Source organism: Lissotriton helveticus, chromosome 2_1, assembly GCF_964261635.1.
Source record: "Lissotriton helveticus chromosome 2_1, aLisHel1.1, whole genome shotgun sequence".
Taxonomy (NCBI): domain Eukaryota; kingdom Metazoa; phylum Chordata; class Amphibia; order Caudata; family Salamandridae; genus Lissotriton; species Lissotriton helveticus.
This window is the reverse complement of record NC_136059.1, coordinates 1,145,689,420-1,145,707,516: the sequence shown is the minus strand read 5'-3', so window position 1 is coordinate 1,145,707,516 and position 18,097 is coordinate 1,145,689,420. Positions and strand designations below refer to the sequence as shown.

The 18,097-nt window shown below is 45.0% G+C and overlaps 1 protein-coding gene across 4 annotated transcripts in view; it reads right to left on the bottom strand.

Annotated features, from left to right (window-relative positions):
• Nucleotides 1-18,097, bottom strand: part of ACO1 (aconitase 1) — a 418,934-nt gene that overhangs the window by 309,327 nt on the left and 91,510 nt on the right. The window lies entirely within an intron of this gene.

The following is an 18,097-nucleotide window of genomic DNA, read 5'->3' as shown; positions in this document are numbered from 1 at the left end:
CTTCACTACCAAAAATCAGGAACAAACCACTTACTTTTTAGAAAAACACTAAAACCCACTTCTTTTTACATGACTTTCTATCCCTCTTTGTTTTTGCATTTGACACCCTACGTGCTCTGGATATGCCCAGACGTGGGTCTATGGCTCACTGTGCCACTAGAACCAAGCTATACCTGGCTACGGAGTCCCAACTCAGGCAAAACCAGTCCTAGGTTGCTTGTGTTCCAGTTCAGGGAGGACCTGGTCAGGTAGTTCAGGCTGGACTCTTCCCATGAGGACCTGGGTAAAGACTGATCAGCACATAGCTGGGTCCAAACTGAGGTGTCAAGGTGGGCAAACAACGGTGGATAGGGATGCTGCCCTGACCGATTGCCAGTGGCTCAGAATACTTTAAGCATTCCATCAATCACCTTGTTGTTAGGTTTCGCCCTGGGCGTTGCAACTGCGTAGCAGTTGCTCCGCCCACGGCGAAACCTCATGATCCTACATATGTACTTTGGTTCAGCCTCTGTCTACCATTGGCTAGCTCCATAAATGGAGGCTAGCCATTGGGAGACAGAGGCTGTCAATCACGCTTTCTCTTGAAAACGCGATTCGGGGGCGTTTCGCTGTGTTTTTTTAAGTCCCGCCCCTTTGTCCTGGGCCGCGCTGTGATTGGCTGCCGGCCCGGGACACCCCCGTGACGTCATTCCCGGGCCGCGCTGTGATTGGCTGCCGGCCCGGGACCTGACTTGTCTTACAAGGTTTTGACCTTGGTGAATGGGGCTATCCTGCGCCTCGAGGAGCCACCATCAGGTCTGAAACCTACTTTGACTTGGCGGGGAAGCTTTTCAGGGCGTGCATTGGTCACTTCACTGATTCTCTCTGGTCTGCAGGAAGCAGGTTCCCAACCAGAGCATCGGTTATAATGTTTTTCACTTTGGTAAGCAGGAGTGCGTGCCCATAGCTTTTGGTTTCAATGACGTAGCCAAGGACTGCTTGCCCTTCATCAATACCCGGGAAATGTATTTGACCCACAGATGCCCGTTGTGTTTTATTTCTGCAGACAGGTTCCTGCGTGACACGGCTCTGCCGTATCTGTGCTGAGTTATTTGGCCTGCAAAGTTGAAGGCAGCAGCTGTCACTGCAGCACAGCCTCCTCCACGGATGTTGACACCGGTCCCCCCCCTACCGTCCATTTCCGCCAGTGGAGCGGCGCAGAGCGTCTCCTGCAGCCGGGCAGAGCCAGCGCCGCCAGCCGAGCCAGGGATGGCGCCACCGGGCAGCCGCGCCGCACCACCCCGAGGTGGGGGAGACCCCCAGGAGGTACCGGAGCCGGCGCCGGGCCACCAGGGAACGAGGACAGCAGTCCCCACGGGAGGTGAGCACCGGGTCGTGATATCTATGTCGGTGAGATAGCTCAGCGGGTTGAGCACTCTTGATGAAGAGAGGTGTATGCAGATATAGGATCACACGGGCAAGACTGGTTCTGTCTTTCATTTACGTGAAGTCTGTACACGGAATACTATTGATTTGAGTAAAAATAACAGGTACTTCGAAGGTATTACACCACTGCTGTAATGGACTGAAACAGACACCCGCCGATGCCTGTCCCCGCTCACCACACACGTGGCCCAGGGATCCGGCAAAGACACGGGGCACTTTCCTATTATTTATTTTGGAATAACAATTTTTATGTAATCGGACAGGTATCCTTGTGTTTCAGCGAAAAACTTTCTCCAGCAAATATAGGTACAGACGAGATGATTTTTATGTGGCCGCTATAAATCACTTCAACTAATTAGAATAATTGACTATTAGGGACTTTGATCAGAGTGTGCCACCGCAGAAGGGAGATTGATAAAGGTTATACAGTAGGTGTCGACCCGCTCTGCATTCCTATACTGAGTTGTGCAGTTGCTATTTCTGCGGTGAGGCATTTCAGTCCCCCCTCTCTCCCTCCCAGGGTTACGAAGCGTTCTGAATCGGAAAAAGGGGCGTGTTGGCGCTATACAAACCTCAGGCTAAAACGCACAAAGAGATGAATGAATAAACGGACCTCTAGGTGGATGCATAGAAATGCCGCTGAGGGTGTGCGGGCGGCCTCCCCCTCGTGCCCCCCGCCCTTCCCTCGGTCACAGTACCCGCCGGCAGCATGGCATGATACTTCTATATTAGGAAGGTGACCTCGCCGTGTGACTCCGCGCCGGAGGGAGGGCGGCCTGTCTCCCTCTTTAGTTCCTGCAGAAATTTCAATTTATAGACGTCATTTCTAGCTGGCCTCCGCCCGGGCCCCCTTTGCGCCCCTTGCAGGTTCGAAGGGTGTAGAAAGCAATAATGGATGACGCCCCTCGTTTCATAGCGAGATTGTATGTGTGTGTCATAGAAACGCTGAATTGACCGTCATCCGGCGAGCAACCTCCTGTGGAGAATTGAATGCTACAGTACCCCCAGCCTCCCTTTCAATGTGATATCATATCTGCCTCCTCAGCGTGGCCTATCTCCCTCTCCTTAGAGGCCCTTACTCCTCCGCCTCTTCCTGTGGTCTCTTCCTGTGTCACCCTTCAGTCGTCTGATATCACCTCCTTTAATACTTAAGAGGCCCTCCTGTCTCACACCGTGACCTCTCACCCTAAGCCACACACTCTAATCTTACACGGTATAATACACCCCTATTCCTTCAGTTTCATCGTATGACCTCTTACTTCTTAACCCTTCTAATATCTCACTGTGTATTTACAATTTATTCCAAACTACACCTCTTTCTTCAGTGTCAGGGTATGGCGCCTTACTCTTGAGATGCCTACTCCAGCCTTACATTGTAGATTGGTTTTCCTATGTTCAGCCTCTAGTTGTTGTGAATCCTAATGGTTTTTATCAGCGTTTTCCAAGATTTCCAAAAATTGAAAAAATCAGTCATCAGTGTTAGCTCTTTTTCACCACGTAAAAAAAACTTGCTGTTGTGTTCCGGTGCATAGGAAGAAATTGTCTTTTTGTTTCCTTTCTTCCGGTGTTTATTTTCATGATTAATTCTTCCTTTCTTCTTTGCTGCTCCTATTTTTCTTCTTTATATTTTCCGTTCCATTTGCTCTCCAAAGCAACTTCTCATTATTTCCCACACTTTCCTGCCTGTCTCATTTTCCAGAGCTTGAACACCTCTTTCCAGCAGTCCAGTTCTGCACTATATACAGGATGCACAATTATGGGGATATCTTTGCACCTATTAAGATTTGATTCTAGATAAAAGTTAATGTGAAAGTTTAATACACCTCCCTGCTGTGCTAATCAGATTTGCAAAAACGCTTTCACTTGCAGGAATAAATCATCTTGGCATTGGCCTCTTGAGTGCCCGTCTTGTTCTTTGTATGTGCTGTTAAACGGATGTATATATGTACATCTAAATATTTAGCAAGTTGTATTGTTTTAAACTTGTACTGGAATTTAAATGAATGGGCCACTGTGGATATACAGCAGGAGTTTTTTATGTGGCATATATGTACTTTTGAGTTTCACATTTACAAAATGAATTACATATCTTTGTAAGTGAGTGTCATTCCCTTTTTTGGGATTTTATTGCAATCTACTATGTCTACCGCACTTCTTCCCCCAACCTGAAGATATTTTTTATGTTTATGTTACACGTCATTATTTATTGCACCCCAAGATAGCGCACTCTGTCGCGATCAAGGCTGCTGTGAGCAGTTGAAGCGCATTGACAGTTTGTCACTCTTAGCGCTTTAATAAGGTTTTTTTTTAAAACTCACTGAGGAGTTCTTCCGTATCCCTATCTTTGCTAGTGGATACTTTTTCTGCATGTTATGCGGCTTGGCGGCAAGCCGCATAACAGGACGCATGATCAGGACGACAACACCGGCATTCAGGAAGCTTGCCAGCAAGGCACGTTTGGATTATTTGAAGTGATGCCGCAGGCGTGGCCCCCGCAAGCTCCAACAATGTTGCTTGAAGAGCAGAAGAAGGAAATTATGAACTCGGGAGTCGGAGAACGCTGGAGATTTGGATTTTCCCTTCCGGGTAAGTGGCATAGCAAGCGATAGCGGGAGCCGGCACTTTCGGCAGACACCAGTTGGTGTATTGTGTATGGAATTGTGCTGAACAAGGTGTAATTCAGTTCTAATACAGCGCAGAGATGAGTGAAGAAGAATGTGCTGCCAGAGAGCAGGAAGCTCTGCAACTATTTAATGAAAGTAATCCTGACTGTATTACGAAGGAAATACTAGTACTCCAATCACAAATGATTTGGGGAGAAATCAGAACCTTTTGGAGAAATTAAAAAAAGAGGAAAATATTGTGCTAGTGGGAGAGTGCATCTCTCAAACAATATGTCCAGGTGGGACATGTACCGAGAGGCTCGTGCATCATGATAACACCAACATATGAGAACCCTCACCCAGATCTCCTTAAAGAATGGGCAGAACACAATGCACAAAGTTCTATGGGGATGTCCCACATGCTGATAAAATAGGCTGAAATAGAACGAGCTGAGGTTGTTGAGAAAATCAAAGAGCTCAATATTAAACTAGACCAAGATAGAAATCAAGAAAGAATCAAAAAAACTTCAAGGAGAACTTGAAGAATGATTGCATAAGTATGAATTGAAAATTAAGGAAAGAAAAGCCACCAAGTTTTTACGCGATCGCCTCGACTACCAGAGAGGGCAAATACACATTTGCCAAACACTTTGATAATTTGCGACGTCAAGGATACAATACACTAATAAATCGTGTCAAGAACATTCTGGGAGTGAAATCCGCTCTGACACAGGATCCAAAGTTGAAGTGGATGACAACTAGAAAAGAAGGTGGAATGGTCAAATTCTCCACATCGGATGAGCTACACTTTTTACAGGAAGATCAACTCAAGGAATTCAAAACAGGAAGAGGGCGAGGAAGACCCAGAGGAGACGGAAACAAAGGAGGAGTGGCTAAGGGTGAAGAAGGAACACGAGAAGACTCTGCAGAGAGGAGTACGCGCAATGAAAAGAAGAAGATCAAATAAATAATGACAAAGCTACGGTCATAAATATAGTCTCTGTCGCTTTGACCAACAAAGACGTAGCAACATTGGAGTTGGGACTCTCTTACTGCTGCAAAAATCATTTTCATTACTCAAGTACCAGAATCAATGTGTATAAATTTACAAGAAAATAAATTCAAATTAACCAAAGCACATACGCTGCGTGAGTCAGCAGCTGAAATTATTTTTTTAAATCCTATAGTCAGCTCATTACCGTCTTATATTAGGGACACCGCTGACTTTTTAAAGCGTATTTATGATGTTGAGTGGGAGAGTGATAACCCTTGATGTCTCGTCCCTATACACAAGTATACACTACAAAGATGGATTAAGTGCAGTACAACATTTCTTAAGTATTAGACCTTTAGCAATCGCCATGCACAAGAATATGCTTCTAGAAATGATTGAATGGTGCCTTACTAATAACATCTTTATTTTTGCCATTCAAGTTATTGTAGTTTTGTAATCCCCTGAAGCAAATATGTTTTTTTTAACAAGGGGGGCGGGGTTGCACATGGTAATGAAAGGTGCGGTCTGCCACACATCCATACCCTGCCGTATTGGTAGGTTTTAGTGCAGTTTTACACAGAATCGTTTAGTGTTTAACTCGATCTTTGCTCTTACTGGGAACGGTTTCGCCTTTGGAAAACTTAGAGCTATTGGCAATGTAAATGACAATGCCATTTATTTATCTGTTTTCAAAACCAACACATAAATACAAATTTTGTCATTTACAATGCCAATAGCTCAAACTTTTCCAAAGGCGAAACCGTTGCATTGTAAATGCTTGTTTTTGCATCTGCCGCCCTACATGTGCCAGGTACGCCCAGAGGTGGATCCTGGGCACACTGCATCACTGAGCCCTAACTAGCACGAAACTCGTCTTATGAAGCTTGTGTTCAGGGAGTCATAACTGATTTGCATATGGCTGGTTCCACACGGAGGTGGCATGGTGGGGAAAAAAACAATGTTTTGGGAAGCAGCCCGAGCGATTGCCAATGGCTGAGATTAATTAAAAAATTCCATCCATCACCTTGGTGCTTTTGTATTTTCTATCCCTCAAAGCACAGAAAAAGCCCAGAATGTAAACGCAGACTTCTGTAATAAAAATGCTGAATGTGCTGTGCTTCTCAATGGACATTACATTAGGTACAGATGTAACTGCGCTACCAGAGATATACTTGAGCGATTCCACAGTGTACTCTGTGGTGCATTGAGTTCCACACTCACGTGGCAGAATACCACACAAAGGGATCAAATAAATCACTCACATTTAGTTTCTCGATTTGTGTGCAAACGCTGTAGTATTTACCACACCTGCTAAAGCAGGGGGTTAAGAAGCAAACATGTTACACTTCCTTTATTAATCGCTGTATAGTTGGAATTGGAGTATCTTTAAACATTCAACTGGACAAAAGAAGCAAAATAAGACAAAAGTCTGAGCTTACATTCCAAGTAGCAAAGCTGGCAGACATTCGTGGTGCATATTGACTCTATTTGGGCAAGTAAGCACATTTCATACTTTAAATCAATGAAATTTGCAGATAAGCTTCTCTCTTTCTAGATTTCTTGTGTGATATGTATGTATCCTTATCACATGAGGAATCCAGTATTATGAATAATCCATTGTATAGGGTCCAACTACCAGGTTCTGGAGAACACAATACCTTATTTCAGCAGAGAAACAAGTGAGTTCTCCTCCTAAATTCCCTAGTGGGCAGTTCTGCCATTCACTTACCAGTGTGAGTGGGCGATAATACGTATTGGTGATGAGGATCACATTTGAAAGAAGTGCAGCTATTGGTGAATAATATTTTTCAATACATGACCTTTACTCAAGAAATCAGTCTTTCAGACAACAAGGCAAGCCTGATCCTAATGTACACGCAGTAACGAAAATAAACCACCTGGAGATTGAATGATTAGTTAACAATTGCAAAATGATCAGAAGACTGAAAATGTTATTGTGTACCGATGACGATGGCGTTAAACATCAGAGCCACTGAAATCGATGATTTACAGGGATCCATCCCTGCTCTTTACATTATATATTGTTTAGATTAGGAACAAGTTAGAAATTGTGTAATGATGAAAACAGTATATTGCTAGCAAAAACGAAGATATGTTGTGAGTAAAAGTGAATACTTCCAAAGATTATGCAAAAGAGATTTAAGTGTATACGATTTTATTTTCTTGGAAAATAGATGTTTGTTTTTGATAACTTTTTATATTGTATGAAAAATAAATAGGATTTAATTTTGATAGAAATTTGTTTGCATATGCGAGTCGTTTTGTTGCCTGATTTATACAACTCACACCCCTCGTTCCAGAAGGGTGACTTTTATTGTGTGACAGACAGTAGGACTAATCCAGCATGTTGGCTTCAACTGCACTCTACTGTGAGCCAAGATACCATGCGCCATCAAAGACGGTGTGCATTTTCCCTTCCTTAATTCCCTTGTGTAATCCTGTTAATCACACTCTCTCAGGCCCGTGTCGTTCTTTTCCTCAATCCGTTTCCTCTCTTCATTCCCAATTAGGTTTTTTTCCCTCAAATAATTTCCAACATGCCAAACAGCCCTATTGTTTTTTTCTTTACATAAGGCACTCACCTGACGTGGACCAATAAATTATCAACAGAACAGTGCTGTTTACTCAGTTTATGTTTAGGCCTAACCGATACAGCTCTCATATCAGCACTCAATAAAGGATATGTTTTTGCTGCATTTTATTGAACAGTATATCTTTTATGGGTAGAAACAAGAGGTGAGCCTGATGCATAACAAGTTGGATCAAGTTGTAATCATTACTCTTGAATACAGAATCAGCAGCAAGTTAAAATACATACTTTAATCGATCCAGGACAAAACTTAACTTTAAGTTGTACATGACAAAGGCTTCTGAAATAAAATGTATATAATTAGAGAAGTAAAGTAGTCTCCTCACCAGAATTAAATATGGTCGATACAAACAAAAACTCTAAATATTTACTAAAAGTTTGTAAGTCACATAAATTCTTAGGAGGTACACGGTCTGTAAACCCGGTTCCTTCAATAAGCAATGCATTCTTGTGTTAAAACACTGCCAGCTAAGAGCTCTTAAATAAACTATACTCCTCAGTAAGGTAAAAGTCTACAAATCAAGAATATGCACAAGGGTATTCCAGGTACAGTGCTACCCCCAAGGGGGGGGCGGGAGGGGGGGCATGAAATTAACTTTAATCGCAAATTTAATATGGCATTTGTTTGAAATGAAACAAATGTTCGCAAGAAATGTGCAAAATGAATCCAAGCGGGTACAGAAAAAAAGTGTTTAGAACATGATTAGATAACTGATGAGGAGCAGAAATGAGGAAGTGTAGGAGCAAGAAACGGATTAGTGATGCGAGAGCTCTGGACAATTATTGGTGGGATTGAGAGGGTGAAGTAGGAAAGGGAAATAGATTTCAGGCTTTAACAAGATTTGCACGAGGGTGCAATGAGCCATACTGAGATTTGATGTAGGGTGAGGGTACAGGGTGCATCAAAGAAGAAAACTTAGGCATTAATTCGGACTAAGGGATAGAAGAATCCAACAGAGGCAATTGAATTATCAGGTAAGGATGAATGAATAAAAAAAAGAGAAGGGGGTTGGAGAATGAGCCCTCTGTCACTCACTGGCGGTGTTGGAGGGGTGTAGCACCAGACTCCAAGAAAAGTGGTCACTGGAGTAGAAATAAGATCATGCAAGACCTGTCAGATATTCCAAGTTAACAGATGGAAAGCAAAACAACACTTTACAATATTGTTACAGAAAGTCAGTAAACGTGCACAGGTGATTATTGGAAGTAATATTTGCTTGCCTATAAAACATTTAGATGCAGGTATACATTCGGCATTTTACTAGCAATAATCATATCATTACCTAATTGGTTCCCCAAGTTCAACACGATCAAAAGTTGTGGCCTTTCGAAAGATACCATAAAGGTTCAAAGGCAAAATTACAAAATCTGCACTCAGGCCTGCATGGCTGGCCTTAAAATATCAGCAGCTGTGGGCACCAAAGAATGAAGATCGTGACTAGGAGTTGCAAATGTTGCCCTATTGCTGATGGGGGCTGGGACGGGAGGAAGCGTCAAAAGCAAAACTCCATTTTTGCCTGGGGAATAAAAATCTTAACCGCTGCTCTTTCCATCACCTGCCTATTTGCCGTGCTTCAGGCATACTTAGACCAGGGGTCTCCAACGATTTTTGTTAAAAGAGATAATTATGTTGAATGAAAAGCATCTCAAGCTACTAATATTAAAATTTTATAGTGACCACATTTGACAAGATTACAGAATTGGCCTCCCCATGCAAGATACGAGCAGTGATCCCCTCAATTCATCAGGCATGTGGTTGCCAGCAGTAATGTAAAAAACAAAAAACACCACCCAAAAAACCCCGCTGCAATGCCCCGGGCACCAAAGTAAAAATAATAGTACTAGGTCTCCTTAACGCCATACTAGGTCTCCTGAACGCCATACAAGTTATCACTCAAATATCAGCTTCAAATAAATATTTATAAATATATATATTACCTACTGGCGATAGCCAGTAGGTATATATAGTTACGACCTAGCTACCATAGGAAATCCGTAACATTTTATTGGGAATAACTTTGGCGCCGGTTGAGGAATTTGCGTGTAATTTTCCAAAATTTTGGCCAGCTCCGCTGCGCTCCTTCCCTGAAAGTTTCGGGGGGGATTCGTGAAGTGGGGGCTGAGAAAAAAAGGGGGGTCCCAAAACGTGTTTTCCCCATGTTAATTTCCATTGGACGTTCGGACAAGGCTACAGCCCGAACCGCTAAACTGAATTACACCAAACTTGGCAAAATTGTAGGGACTGGTACGCAGAAGTGCCTTTGCTATATTTGGTGAAAATTGCTTGTGGTTTTTATGAAAATTAACTTCAAAACACATATCTATATGAGCTCACCCTAAGCTTACCCATAAGCTTACCCGTACGCGTACGGTACGCGTACGTGCGCGTACCCCTACGTGCAACAGCTGCATGCTGATTGGCTGCCACTGTCTGTCAACACTCCAAAACAGAAATTGTGAGCATCCATCTTGTGCCTCGGTAGAGTGAGGTACAGGAAAGCAGAAAAACAAATGTGTAGAACTCAAAAAGGGGGCAGGGTAGAAGCACCCTGACCCCCTAGGCCTGCTCAGGGGGTCCCACAAGGACCCCCAAGGAAAAAATTAAAAAATTAAAATAAAAAAATAAAGTTGCGGGGTACACGTACCGTACGCACGCGTACGGTACGCGTACCCGCGATTTAAAAAAAAAAATATATATATATTTTTTGGGCCTGGAGGGTCCTTGTGGGACCCCCCTGAGCAGGCCTAGGGGGTCAGGGTACTTCTACCCTGGCCCCTTTGCGAGTTTTACACCTTTGTTTCACTGCTTTCTTGTGCCTTGGTTCTACCGAGGCACAAGATGGCTGCCAACACTTCCTGGTTTGGAGTGTTGACAGACAGTGGCAGCCAATCAGCATGCCTTCCCGAGAAAGCTGCATGTTCATTGGCTGTCAACACTTCTAACCAGGAAGTGTTGGCATCCATCTTGTGCTCAGTAGACTGAGGCACAAGTAAGCAGAAAAACAAACGTGTAGAACACAAAAAGGGGGCAGGGTAGAAACACCCTGACCCCCCTAGGGCTGCTCAGGTGGTCCCGCTGGGATATTAATATATTTAAACGTTATCCGCTAATAGAATTAGCATTTAAAAAACCTTTTGAATTCAATGAAAAAACCATAGGTTTCAGGCCTTACATAGTTGGGAATTAGCATTAAAAAAACTTGCAAATTCACTGAAAAAAAACATAGGTTTCAGGCCTTATATAGTTCGGAATTAGCATATAAAAAACCTTTGAAATTCACTCAACTATAAGTTTTAGGGGTGATAGTTAGCTGGACATTTCACTCAAACAAAACCATTGAAATTGCTCCTATATAGTTAGTTGGACTAACTATATTTCGGGCACCCGCAATCCACTGCTGATGATGTCACATATTACATCATTCATGACATGGTCAGTGACATCACTGATGACATCTCAAATGACATCACTGATGACATCATCCACGTGACAATCACATACACTAGTAAAATCTTTCATCACTCTTTGTAAAATACAGAGTATCATATTTGAATCCATTGACACAGCAATACAAGTATCTAAAAACCCACTCAGTGATTCCTTGATGTATACACACATCTAATCACTTACCTGTAGATTCAATCATACATGCGGTCAATGAAAAATAGAACACTATCAAAAATACTTATACACCTATATCGTCATTACACACCAGCACACAACCTATTAAAATATGAAGTTATCCTACTCACTTATGCAAAAAATGGATCATACTTACATACTTACTTAGCTACACACTTATACAAACACCACTTCATCTATTCATTTACATAGTAAGTCATACTTACTGTATTATAAAATTATTACTACAAGTATACAGTCATCCATATAGTCACTTACAGAATCATTGAGTCATATGAATACTTATTTATATACAAAGACTGACATATACACTGCCTTTTATTTTTCTACTTTGTTGGACATGAACCAAAGAGAAATATATTTGCTCATCACCACTCCCATAAAGATATTCACTCACCCAAACAACTATTATAACATGTAGTTTTAACTACATATATCTACTGAATCAACTATTCACACATCTTTGGGCACTCACACACCCCCCCCACCGAACCACACACACACACACACATTCACTCTCCAACACAAATACTCAGTTAACTAATTAATAACTAATATAAACTTTCACATAGCTAGTAACCAACTGGAGAACCAGTTTACACAACAACTGACAAAGTGATACAGATATTCACACAGTTTAGTCACTATCCACTATATTTAGTGAGACACTATACAGAGCGGAGGTGTGGCGCCGCGGCCAGGGCGACTGACGCTAGAATCTGGGGATCAGGGTTCGATCCCCGGCTCCGGCGGCAGGTTAGCCCAGCACCATGTGACTCTGGGCAATAGCTCGCTTAATCTTCCCGACGGCCCCCAGCGCCTAGAGACCCTTGCGGGTGATTGTGCGCTTTACAAATGTGGATTATTATTATTATTATTACATTGTTAAAGTAAACAGTCAATTACATTGCTACTAAATCCTTCATCCAAATATTTATTATTATATATCCACTCATTCTTTAATGCAAATTGCTATATATAATGCATATTTAAATAACGAAGCAAACCACATTCACTGGATGATGTCATCAGTGATGTCATTTGAGATGTCATCAGTGATGTCACTGACCAGGTCATGAATGATGTAATATGTGACATCATCAGCAGTGGATTGCGGGTGCGCGAAATATAGTTAGTCCAACTAACTATATAGGAGCAATTTCAATGGTTTTGTATGAGTGAAATGTCCAGTTAACTATAACACCCCTAAAACTTATAGTTTATCGAGTTAATTTCAAAGGTTTTTTAAATGCTAATTCCTAACTATATAAGGCCTGAAACCTATGGTTTTTTCATTGAATATATATATATATATATATATATATATATATATATATATATATATATATATATATATATATATATATTTATTTTGCTGGCTTTGCCGCAAAACATCCAATTCCCCTTGGAAAAGAAACGCGGACCCAAAGTTCCTGGTGCAAAAGTGAGTTTATTCCATGCCCTGCATCTCCGACATAACGCGTTTCAGCCCCACACGGGCCTTGATCACATGACGCGTTGCTGAATGTTTAACCAAGATTTAAAGTGATAGTGCTTAACGTTACTTGTACAAACAGGTGACTTGTTCATAGATATGGAAAAAATACTTCTAGCATTCGTTTTCCTACGAGCGCTAAAACTAAATAAAAAGGTACACTATGTGCAAATGAGCATGCATCTTGACTCAATAAATAAGTAAATGTACCAATAGATAAATATAAATGTAAACATTGGACCTAATGTGTTGCATTTAAATCTATTAAAACATTTTTAAATAAGAATTGCAAAAGCTAAATATGCCATGGTTTACAACACTATAATCTTGTCATAAATATACCACGATCCATATTGCACATTGTAAAAAAAAAAAAACCTGTGTAAAACAATAATAAACACAAGAGGTTATCAAGAAAAGTGTCACTATAATAGATAGCAAGCACTTTTTTAGGGCCCGCCTGCTGATGCGCTTCAGCGCATAGCTGGCGAAGCTCTATAGGGGCTTATCCAGTGTTTATCCACTGGCGATTCCACTGGCGATTCCTTCAAGTGCATGTGCTTTTTAGGTCATTGCGCTTGCGCAAGCCCTAAAAAGCGCGTGCACAATGCCACCAGCCGCCTGCCTGCCTGCCTCGCATTACCACATCAAAGGCAGCCCTCCGAGCGCATTTCTCACCCCCTAATTATTCACGGCCGGCCGGCAGGCACATCAAAGGCTGCTGCTGCCGTGACTCGCATTTCTCCTCCCTCCTCCCCTATCACTGCCCAGGCCGGCCGTACTTTCTCTTTACAAGGGCCCCCATTCCTGAATCACTTGAAATCTCTCCACATTATTTGCATTTTGTTAATTAAAAAAATTAACTTCAACACAGCGTTGCACATTTTTCTCGACTTCGGAAGGATGAGTCCCAATCTCATTTGTACAAAGTGTTGTAATGGGATTATTGGAGAGTTAGAGAAACGTGCTCACAAGTTACATTTTTATGCATATCATCTGAGTAAATAAACAATAGCATGGTGCCGTTTGCGTCCTTGACTTGATCTGGTTTTTATTTTTATTTTGCTATTATTCTCACAAAGGCTAAGAAGGTCTGCCTACTTTAGTATTAAGTGCTATACGTCGCATAAGCAACAGCTAACCATTCACTCACCCACGCAACGCCACTCACCCATGCAACGCCACTCACCCACGCAACGCCACTCACCCACGCAACGCCACTCACCCACGCAACGCCACTCACCCACGCAACGCCACTCACACACGCAACGCCACTCACACACGCAACGCCACTCACACACGCAACGCCACTCACACACGCAACGCCACACACGCAACGCCACACACACACGCAACGCCACTCACACACGCAACGCCACTCACACATGCAACGCCACTCACACATGCAACGCCACTCACACACGCAACGCCACTCACCCACGCAACGCCACTCAGCCACGCAACGCCACTCAGCCACGCAACGCCACACACACACGCAACGCCACACACACACGCAACGCCACACACACACGCAACGCCACACACACACGCAACGCCACTCACACACGCAACGCCACTCACACACGCAACGCCACTCACACACGCAACGCCACTCACACACGCAACGCCACTCAGCCACGCAACGCCACTCAGCCACGCAACGCCACTCAGCCACGCAACGCCACTCAGCCACGCAACGCCACTCAGCCACGCAACGCCACTCAGCCACGCAACGCCACTCAGCCACGCAACGCCACTCAGCCACGCAACGCCACTCAGCCACGCAACGCCACTCAGCCACGCAACGCCACTCAGACACGCAACGCCACTCAGCCACGCAACGCCACTCAGACACGCAACGCCACACACACACGCAACGCCACACACACACGCAACGCCACACACACACGCAACGCCACACACACACGCAACGCCACACACACACGCAACGCCACACACACACGCAACGCCACTCACACACGCAACGCCACTCACACACGCAACGCCACTCACACATGCAACGCCACTCACACACGCAACGCCACTCAACCACGCAACGCCACTCAACCACGCAACGCCACTCACCCACGCAACGCCACTCAGCCACGCAACGCCACTCAGCCACGCAACGCCACTCAGCCACGCAACGCCACTCAGCCACGCAACGCCACTCAGCCACGCAACGCCACTCAGCCACGCAACGCCACTCAGCCACGCAACGCCACTCAGCCACGCCACTCACACACGCAACGCCACACACACACGCAACGACACACACACACGCAACGCCACACACACACGCAACGCCACTCACACACGCAACGCCACTCACACACGCAACGCCACTCACACATGCAACGCCACTCACACATGCAACGCCACTCACCCACGCAACGCCACTCACCCACGCAACGCCACTCACCCACGCAACGCCACTCACCCACGCAACGCCACTCACCCACGCAACGCCACTCACCCACGCAACGCCACTCACCCACGCAACGCCACTCACCCACGCAACGCCACTCACCCACGCAACGCCACTCACCCACGCAACGCCACTCACCCACGCAACGCCACTCACCCACGCAACGCCACTCACCCACGCAACGCCACTCACCCACGCAACGCCACTCACCCACGCAACGCCACTCACCCACGCAACGCCACTCACCCACGCAACGCCACTCACACACGCAACGCCACACACACACGCAACGCCACACACACACGCAACGCCACTCACCCACGCAACGCCACTCACCCACGCAACGCCACTCACCCACGCAACGCCACTCACCCACGCAACGCCACTCACCCACGCAACGCCACTCACCCACGCAACGCCACTCACCCACGCAACGCCACTCACCCACGCAACGCCACTCACCCACGCAACGCCACTCACCCACGCAACGCCACTCACCCACGCAACGCCACTCACCCACGCAACGCCACTCACCCACGCAACGCCACTCACCCACGCAACGCCACACACACACGCAACGCCACACACACGCAACGCCACACACACACGCAACGCCGCTCACCCACGCAACGCCGCTCAGCCACGCAACGCCGCTCAGCCACGCAACGCCGCTCATCCACGCAACGCCGCTCACCCACGCAACGCCGCTCACCCACGCAACGCCGCTCACCCACGCAACGCCGCTCACCCACGCAACGCCACTCATCCACGCAACGCCACTCATCCATATGCAAAACGAAAAATGTCAAACTCTTCTATTGCGAGACCTATTGCATTTTCAATGCTTGTTTGGGTTTGCCACAGATAATAAAAACATTCTCATATTGGTGTCAAGATGTTATGCTCTTTGTTTTTATGCTGCTCTTCTAAATTGAGCCCAAGTGGGCTTACAATCTCTCCATATCCTATTATAGTTAATATGTGACAAGTGCAAAGGTGTCACCCTATTGAACCTCAATGGGTTCAAAAAAGTGCCAAGTGCCATAAATTAATGAATAGGTAAAATTCCTATGACTGAGGGGTTGAAATATATATATAAAACAAACAGGGAATACATTTATACGTGTATGCATATACACTACCACTTATACAGAAAACTGGCACTAACACAACCCAAAGACTAAAAACTTTGTTGACCTAACTAGCCCATTATAAGCAAATATATATTTATATAAATTAATTCCCTTTTCTCCAAACATCAGCTTCTAAGGTCTGAAAATACACACATTTTTCGACTCAAATATAAGTTTTTCTATTTTGATATACACACATTAATTCAACGGAGCAAAAGCTTCAAAATTAGGAGGCTAGGATGCATCAAGGGGAGCTACTTATAGGTAGACGGAGAGCTACCAGTAGCTCACGAGCAACTTGTCGAAGTCGACTTAAACTTTTCTAAAGAGTCAGAAAACACCTTAATGACTATCAAATACGAGTCCGCTTTTAAAAAGGACGAAAAACAATTAGAAACAGCAGGCCGAGTGGTTTAAAACGTGCAAGATATGTAAATCGTGGGACAAAAGGGTTAAGTAACAAAAACAGCTTTGAGTTAGGTTAATTAAAAAATAAAAAATTAAGAGGCAAGAAATGTCTGGTTCGAAGAAATGTTACACATTTGATGCAGATGTTGTCCAACTGCGTTGTTTAGGTTTGTGCACCAGGCAAGCCAGGTATCTAGCTAATCGTCAACGGGCTGCATTCTAGCCATTTGTGAACTAAAAAAAAAAAAACGAAAACTTGAAATTCACAGTAAAATGTGAATCGACGCCTAGCCCATTCTTTCAAGTCCACTAGATGCTCCACCCCAGCCCCAACCTCCACCCTTTTCCTCGTGGAGGAAGACAGCCGTGCCAAGCAGGTCAGATCGAAAACTGCTCATAACAGCGATTCTCGCGTGATTACGCTTCATTACCCTCGGGAATCTCTGGATGTTTCTCTTAACCACTGAAAACCTGCATCTACTTTTCAATTGGCAAACGTCACCGCACCCCAATAGTTTATATATATTTTTCTTACTTATGGCAATTCAATTTTTTAGTTTCTCACTTGCAGGGAAATGTACTCATAAGTCTTTTACTGTTAGCAGGCTGATGTCATTATTTTCAAAACCAGCATTTTCAAATAGTGCGCGCAGATTAGACATGACTCCCCCTAAACTTTCTACAATTGCATTAGCAGGTCATTTATTTATTTACAGGACCAATCTCGATATAAAAATAATTTGAGTGACCAACTACAATGAGGAAACGGGTATGTTGGACAGGCCCCACGAAGGGCTCGCTCCCTCCCCGCATGACAGGGCCCAGACATCGGCTCTCCGGGTGCTACCCGCAGAAACAACCCGCAACCCGTCCCCCTCCGGGACGCCTGCTCCCGGATATCTCTGTGCCACGGGCCCAGGCCCCCGTCAACCCCATTGCCCGGCCCAGCCGCCATCTTGGACACTGCACCACGCGGCCTCGGCTCGACCCCAACCCTGGGCCTGGCCGGGCCCCGACATCCCGGCACCACCATCCATCCAGGAGGTGAACGGACCACTTGGCAGGTTAATGGGAGAAAGAAGTGTCGATGGCTCTCCCCCGCCAGGTGCCGATCGCCCCCAGCCTCCCCGGGTGCTGGCTCCACCCCCCTGCTGGGTGTCTGGACTCCCTCATCCCGGACCTCCCGACCTCCCAGTGAGAGGGTCCGGACATCAAAGGGCGCCAGACCTATAACTGAGGCAGCCCCAGAGCAGGAAGGCAGTTGTATCCTGGAGTCGAGAGACACCGAGAAGAACTCATCCTTGACGGACTGCTGGCGCTGCCGCAGCCCTGCCTTGTGAACTATTGTCCTGCCTGC